The sequence below is a fragment of the Suricata suricatta genome, chromosome 13, assembly GCF_006229205.1.
Source record: "Suricata suricatta isolate VVHF042 chromosome 13, meerkat_22Aug2017_6uvM2_HiC, whole genome shotgun sequence".
In the NCBI taxonomy this organism is placed as follows: domain Eukaryota; kingdom Metazoa; phylum Chordata; class Mammalia; order Carnivora; family Herpestidae; genus Suricata; species Suricata suricatta.
The window spans coordinates 385237-392837 of NC_043712.1; the positions used below are offsets into that span (position 1 = coordinate 385237).

The 7601-nt window shown below is 53.6% G+C and overlaps 1 long non-coding RNA gene across 1 annotated transcript; it reads right to left on the reverse strand.

Moving 5' to 3' along the window:
* Positions 1–2873: 2873 nt before the first annotated feature.
* Positions 2874–7585, reverse strand: LOC115276755. Its single transcript, XR_003902076.1, has 3 exons — positions 7225–7585; positions 3182–3337; positions 2874–3015 (listed from the first exon to the last, which is right to left on the reverse strand). It is a non-coding gene; the product is annotated as an uncharacterized LOC115276755 (long non-coding RNA).
* Positions 7586–7601: the final 16 nt, after the last annotated feature.

The window sequence follows — 7601 nt, forward strand, 5'->3', positions numbered from 1 at the left end:
CGGTGCCCCCTCCCCAGTCTCCGCCGGGTCGCCGCTGGCTCGCTGAGGTGCTCGGCGGAAGGACGTCACGGGGGGCGGGGGGCGTGCGGGGGCTGGGGGGGGCCGCGGGCACCTGTGCGGTGTGCGGCGTCCTTGGGGAGCGGGCCTCGGGCGGAGGTGCCGGGCTGTCCGGGCACCCCAGGCGCGAGAGCGGCGCCCCGGGGCGGGGTTGGGAGGAAGACCTCCTCTACCCGCCGTTTCCGCGAGGTCCCTGTGGAGCGGGGACCGTGGGGGGCGGCGGACCCGCGAGGGAGCCCCGCGAGGGAGGCGCTGCTTGCACGGAGCAGTGCGGGACGCCCAGCGGCGCCTTGCGTGTGGGAGCGCCTGCAAGAGGGCGACGGGATGGCCCGGGCTTTTGTCCAGAAAACATGCGTGAATGGGGTGGCATTTCCGATGGAGAAAACTGGCTTAGATACACATTGTTTGGGGGATGGGACAAAGTCATGAGCAGAATCGAAGGCTCAGTGGGTACATGTACGCTTGAATTTGGGGAAGACAAAGAACTAAAGATTTGCAGTCCCCTATTTGAAGTTGGCAACTCAAGTCAGTGTGCTGATGACATCAAGAGTTTTGAGTGAAAACCACAAAAACCTGAGCTGGTCCTCCAGCAAAAGGAGCCGGGCTCGTAGCCTGGGGGGCGGGGGGGGGTCCACCGGGCCAGGCTGAGGAAAAGGGGTGCCTCAGGCCCCGGAGGGCCAGCAGTGTGCACCCAGCCCTGCCTTCCTGGCTCGCTTGGCGTTCTGTTGTGGGGGGAGAGGGAGGGGTCTGATTGGCCACACTTAAGACATTTTTCTGTCAATACCAGGCAAATAGCCCGAACAAGGAGTTCAGGGTGCCCCTGGGAAGGGGGAGGATTATGGGAACCCAAAAATGTCCAATGTCAGCAACAAGTCAGAAGAGTGTTTCAGGAGAGAAGAGAGAGATGCATCGGCTGCTGCTAAGATAAGTGAGCCACAAAAAATGGAGCCCCCGGACAACTCTGCATGTCACCCCCCATCCCCCCTTGTGGAAACTCCTGCTGTGCCCTGACTTCCCGGAGCGCTTGGGCTCTCCTGTAACCCAAGCTTCCCCCCGGAGCCTCTCCGGTGTAGATGTTTATTTTCCCGCAACCCCTGTACATCTGAGCCTGGACTGTGTGCTCTCCTGACCCCTTATAAGAACCTCCAGACCAAATGCCCCCTCCCACCACCAAGAGCTCCCAGCACTAACTCATTTTCTCAGAATAGTAATCCACTGCTACTGTCATCTTCAAAGCCCAAGTCAGTCCCCTTTTTGGCGATTTCTGCTCCCGTCATGCTCTCCAATATCACTGTTGCAGGAATTCTTAGTGACTCCGGAATCCACATAGAAGATCTTTCCAGCTCCCCGCTCTCCATCTTAAAATGTACCTGGGATTTGTTTTAATAAGTTGTGAAAAGGGGACAGACACAGGGACAGGTGCCTTAACAGAAGAGTGTGGTACTTCTAGTTCCCAAGAGGAGGGAGCACTTTGGGAAGTACCGGGTTGGTCAGGGGGCAGAATTTGTCAGGACAGAACGTGGCTCAGAGCCTTGACTGTGTCCTCTGTGAAAAGGAATGTGTGAGGCAGGGTAGGCAAATTTGAGCAAGCTTAGGATCAAATAGATCACTCCAGTGGTCTCTGGGCTGTAAGGGTGCTCTCTAGTTGTTCAGTTTCTGGCCCTATGTGATTTAGGACAGGGGAAACTGGCTTGGTGTGTGTTTCATAAAGGAGGTGTTCGGGGGGGGGGGGGGGACGTATGGCCTCTGGATTGGCCGGTTTGCATGTGAAACGTGTGTCCCCAGGCAAGTAGATACCTCTAGGAAGTAGCTAGCCCTGGGAGGGGCAACCTCCCCCCAGCCAGCAAGGCCCCCACGATGTCAAAGCATCGTGAGATCCAGGAAAATCACATGATCGATTCAGCTCTCGTTTCCATGTCTCCTCTCCTCCGAGAAGCCTCCTCCAGCTGACTTAGCAGCTCCTCAATGGCTCCCTTCCTTGGTCTGCAAAGATGTCTGGCCACAACTCCGGCCGTCCCTTTATACTTGTGCTGTTCGTCCCATGAGAACGTTTTGCTCCTTCCCCGCCTGTTGAATCTGGGCCGGCCCTTGACTGGTTTTAACTGGACGGACTGCAAGGAGCAGAAGCCCTGTGAGCTTCTGGCTCTAAGGAGGCCTCACAGCTCGCTTGCATTCGCTTGGAGTCCAGACCTGCCATTTCAAAGTATCTGGTTACCCTACTGGAGAGATCACAGAGAGAGGAAGAGAGAGAGAGAGAGAGAGAGGGAGAGAATGTCGGCACAGGGGAGTGAAGCCATCCCACACTGCCTGCATCAGTCACGCACACCAATGACTGGTTGTGTGAGTGACCTAAACCATCTGACTTATTACTTATTCTGAAAATCAGATTGCATCCAGCCAGGGCACTTTTCCACTCTGTGTGGGGTCTGCTGAGGACAGAAAGTTCAAGATCTGTTTTTCATTTACATGTCTGATGCCTCAGCTGAGGCTGGTCAGGTGTCCCTTCCATGAGGCCTCTCCACATGGCTAGTTTGGGGTCCACCAGGCAGCAAGTCCCCTGGCGGGAGGAAGGTGAACCTGCCAGTCGTCAGGCCTGGGCTCAGAAGTCCCAGAACTTTCTACAACATGAAGTGCATCAAAACGGGCACAGGACCAGCATGGGGGAAGCACCACACCCATGGAGGGAAGGGATTGATGGTGACCCCCTCAGACAAGGTGCCACACCTGCACCTGCAAAGAGCCAGCAGCTGAGTTCGAGTGACGTCGCAGGTGGTGGGAGAATAAAGCTGCTGTTTAATTTGCTAAATTTGGGGGCGGTTTGTGATGCAGCCGTAGATGCCCGGGACAGAAGTTGGCACTTAGGAGTGAGATCCTGCTGCAGTGAAATTCTAAAATCTGACACTGACTTTGGAGCAGGCAGCAGGTGGACACTGGCAGTGAGTGCTTGGCTGAGGGAGGCTGGAGGAGAGAAACCATATTCAGAATTGGCAGGAAAATGGTGAGCCCGTGGCCTGCAGTAACACGGAAGACACAAAATGTGTCCAACAATCTGATTTTCCTGGCAGAAAGGTTCAAGGCCAATTGGCTTTGCTCAGGCTGAAGTGAGATCAAGGAGAGAACGTACCAAAGAAGTAGCTGCTCCCTGTTCTGGCAGCAGGTAGATGACGTGTGTCCAAGCAAGTTCTCGCTACGTTGGAAAATCAAAACTTATTCTCAGCCTTTCCAGGTGGCAAAAAGTTCTGAAGGTGAAAAATGGCATCACGGTAAAGATTAAATCCACCTGCAAAATATGAGAGTTAAAATAAATTCAAGGGCATGGTTGGATGACCCCTTGTGAAGATGTCTGAGGATTTCAGGTGGGGGTGGGAAGTCCTGTAGATCCCACTGCCCACACAAAAGGGCTTCTAGGAATCTTGAGGTCATCGTGCCACATCTGCCCACAGGAGAGAAAAACCTTCTCAAAGACATTTGCAGTACAGCTTTTGGCTACTAAAGTGAGTTACAATTTGGTATGTAGAAATCCAGTTTGTTTCCAAGGGTTGTATCTGCTTGAACTAAAATGGACAGTTTGAAAGAAAAGGTGACAGGGTGCCTGCTTTCTACAGGCAGGAAGCAGTCTGATGATGTCACTCAGTTGCAAACACAGGCCGTTTCCTATGGAAAAGGGGGTCACTGCGAGTGCGTGGCCCAGTGCCCAGAGGGAAGGGAGAACGCTAAAAACAGTAACCAAAGGAGCCGCTTGCAGGGAGCAGACACGCCCCGACCAAGGAATATTGAGACAGGTGTTATCTAGATTCCAAAATTGCTGTGGACCAGTGACTAAGGGCACACTCCCCATTTTTGAACAGGGGTGCTATTCACTTAAACAGTGTTTCACCACTTAATGTTGGGTGTTGGGGAGCAGATAATATGCCTTTGGAGAAAAAGGGGCCACATCCAATGTGCCTCATCCACCTGGCCCTGTTGCATACCACAATATACCGGACTCCAAGCCTAATGCCTCGATGCAATGGGGATTCTGGGGTCACTTGGGAGGCACATTCTTCACAAGGGAGGACCGTGAGTTGGAGGCCAGAGGGTAGGCTGGGGCAGCCTGTTCCACGAGTCCTCCCCACAGTGAACCATACTTGTGGACAGCCCTCCTGCATGATTCTGGGCTTGCCCTCATGACTTGCTTTGGCCAGTGGGATCCTAGCAAGGGCGATTCAAACAGAGACCAAATAAATGCTTGTACAATAGGACTTGTCACTTAAAGCACAGCTTCCATGCTAGAAGGAAGTCCAGCTATCCTGCCTGGCCCTGAGTAACGAGACATGACCCAAAGACAAGTCACATGGAGAAGAAATTCCAGGGAATTTCCAATCCAGTGCAACCAAAGGAGGGACCGAACTGACACCATGTGGAACAGAAAACCCCAAGTATAAAATTGCAAGGAATAATAAATCAGTATTGTTGTCGGTTTTAAGTTTATTTATTTTGAGAGAAACAGAGATTGGAAGCGAAGGGCCAGAGAGAGAGAAAATCCTGAGCAGGCTCTGCATTGTCAGCAAGAGCCTGATGTGGGGCTCCAACCCAAGAACTGTGAGATCGTGACCTGAGCCAAAATCAAGTCGGATGCTTAACCGAATGAGCCCCCCAGGCGCCCCTAAGTCAATGTTGTTTTAAGCCATGAGCTTCTGGAGTGGTTAGCTGCACGATTACACGGTCGTCAACAGCAGCCACGGCCCTCGTGATCTCAGGCCCACGCATCTCTGGCTTCCGCCTCCTGTTCAGCTAGCCCACTCTCTCTAGTGCCACACTCCTACAATCCTCTGGACCCCATGGGAACGCAAACCCACGGCCCCGCCCCATCTGGTATCCTCCCTCCTTTCCTCATTCAGCTCTAATGCCATGGGTTAGCATCGGGGGCAGTCTTTCAGATCCCCACCCCTGCCCCCACCAGGCACAACCCCTACTGCATTTTCCTACTCTCTCCTAGCCAGTCACATTACTCTTGGCCTCGCTCCTTGGACCGCCAACGCTTGTTCCTCTTTCCTCACTTTCAACTGATGACTTTGTTTTCTACTTATTTGAGAAAGTAGAGAGCTCTCATCAGCAGAGAACTCCCTGAAACTCCTGCCTCCACACCCACTTGCCTTTAAGGACCCTTACATCAGACTCTTCGTACTGAGCTGAACCGCCATGTTCCTACCTAACCCCCCAACCTTCCCCTTGCCGGTGATTTTCCTTTATGGGATTATTCCCGTTGGTGAGCAAACATCTATCTCCTCTCCCAGAGTAAAACCTTCTCTCGACTTCTGTTCTCTTTCCAGTTTTGGCCCCATTTCTCTGCTCCTGTTTTTAGCAAAAATGCCTCAGAAGAGGTAGTCTCGTGGCCTCCAATCCTCCCCTACCACTCCCTTTAACCCCACAGTGGGACTTTGCCTGCCATCACTCCATCAGGAGCTGTACTTGTTGGGGCCCCTGGGTGGCTCAGTCGATTAAGCTAAGCGTCTGACTTCGACTCAGGTCATGATCTTACGGTCCGTGGGTTCAAGCCCCACGTCGGGCTCTGTGCTGACAGTTCAGAGCCTGGAGCCTGCTTCGTGAAGATTCTGTGTCTCCCTCTCTCTGCCCCTCCCCAGCTCACTCTCTGTCTCTTTCTCTCAAAAACAAAAAAATAAAAAAAGGCATAGAAAAAGAAAAAGAGCTGGACTTGTCAAAGCAACCAATCAGTCCATTGACGAATTCCCAACCCTAACCTTACAGAGACTATCGGCAGCTCTGACCTGGTCGATCCCTCTCTCTTGCACAGTTGTAACTTGGCTTCTAGACTACCACCTTCTCCTGGTTTCCCTCTTACCTGACATCTTCCTTCTCTTCACTGGCTCCTTTTTCCGGCCTCTCTAACCCCTTGATAAGAGAGTACCCGGGCTGTCTTTGACCTCTCCTTTCCTCTATGTGCATCTTCTCCCAATGTGATCTCATCCAGTTGCATGATTTTAAATGGAACAAATGTGCTAATGAATGCCAAATTTATACCCTAGTCTGGATAGCTCCCCTGAACTCTATACTCATGTATTCAACTGCCTTGCAACCTTAACATGCGGCAAGAATGAGAAATTGACTGCTACAGAGCACTGGCTCCCCGTGTCTATCTCTTGGCGAACTACTTCTATTCCTTTGCTAAACAGCCTTCCTGCTTCCACCCCCCCCCCACAAACCCCCTGAATCAATCAATAGCTTGATTCATTGAAAAGCTACTTATTTCTCTGTTCAAATCCTCCAATGGCCTCACTTTTCTAAATCTAAAAGTCAAAGTCCATCTAAAAGCCTACTTGACCCCCCCTCTGGCCCCTCACCTCTCTGACCTTGGCCCTGTTTCTGTCCAGCACTCCTGTCTGGTCACAAAAAACACCCCCACTTTTTTTTTTTTTTTACTGTTTTTTATTTATTTTTGAGAGAGAGAGAGAGAGCGAGCGCGAGCGCTGAGCAGAGGAGGGTCAGTGAGAGACGGAGACACAGAATGGGAAGCAGGCTCCAGCCTCTAAGCTAGCTGTCAGCACAGAGCCTGATGTGGGGCTCGAACCCACAACTGTGAGATCACGACCTGAGCAGAAGTCAGCCGCTCAACTGACTGAGCCCCCCAGGCGCTCCCACCCCCACTTTTTCAAACGTGCCAGATGTTCCCAGCTCAGAGCCTTTGCACTGGCTCTTCACCCAAATGCCCGCATGGCTCTCTCTCCTTGCATGGTTCAAGTTTACTTCTCAGTGGGGCTTACCCTGCCCACCACTTTCCCTAGGCACCCCACTCCCTAATGCTGATGTACTTGTTTTCCCCACAGCGTTTGTCGTTTTCTAACGTGGCACATAACGCACCACAGGTCTTTTCTGCCTCCCTCACTGAACTATGACCAAGGGCTTTTGTTTTGTGCCCTGGTGTAATTTCAGGGAGGGGGGGCGGGGGAAGGAAGGTGAAAGCCCAGCTAAAGTGGTTGCCAGGAGACAACAGCGGTAGCCTCCAAAGTCCTCAGGTCCCGGAGTGCCTGTGTAGGAAGGAGCTGGACCAAGCTGATAAGTGGCTGGCACATGACCCCACCTTAGTTAACAGCTTGAGACCCAAGGAAGGTTGTGTAGCCTGAGGAGGACGGGCTGTGTGGGGAAACCACGGGCCACCGTGGTCCTCACCTGGACCCCAGTGAGGAGGAGGTGGTGAGTGGCCAGAGAGAAGCAAGGTTGTCAGGTGCGCCGCCGGTCAGCAGCACTCTAGGCTGCGGCTCGGGTGTCTCCCGCCTTGTGCCTCCTGCCCGCTGTCTGGCGCACGGGGGACCGTTTTGGGGGAGCCGCAGCGAGCCCAGCAGACACCCCAACCTGTAGGCCCTTCCGACGGCCCCGGGGCGTGGCGCCAGGCTGCCCTCCGCAAGAGAGTTGCGCGCCGGGTCAGGCGTGGGGGTGCGAGGCGGGGCGCGGGACTGGTAGCCTCCAGGCTAGTCGTGGAGTCAGGGGCCGAGCGCAGGGTCCGGCGCTAGGTTCGAGCCGCGAGCGGGGAGCGGACAGCAAGCAGC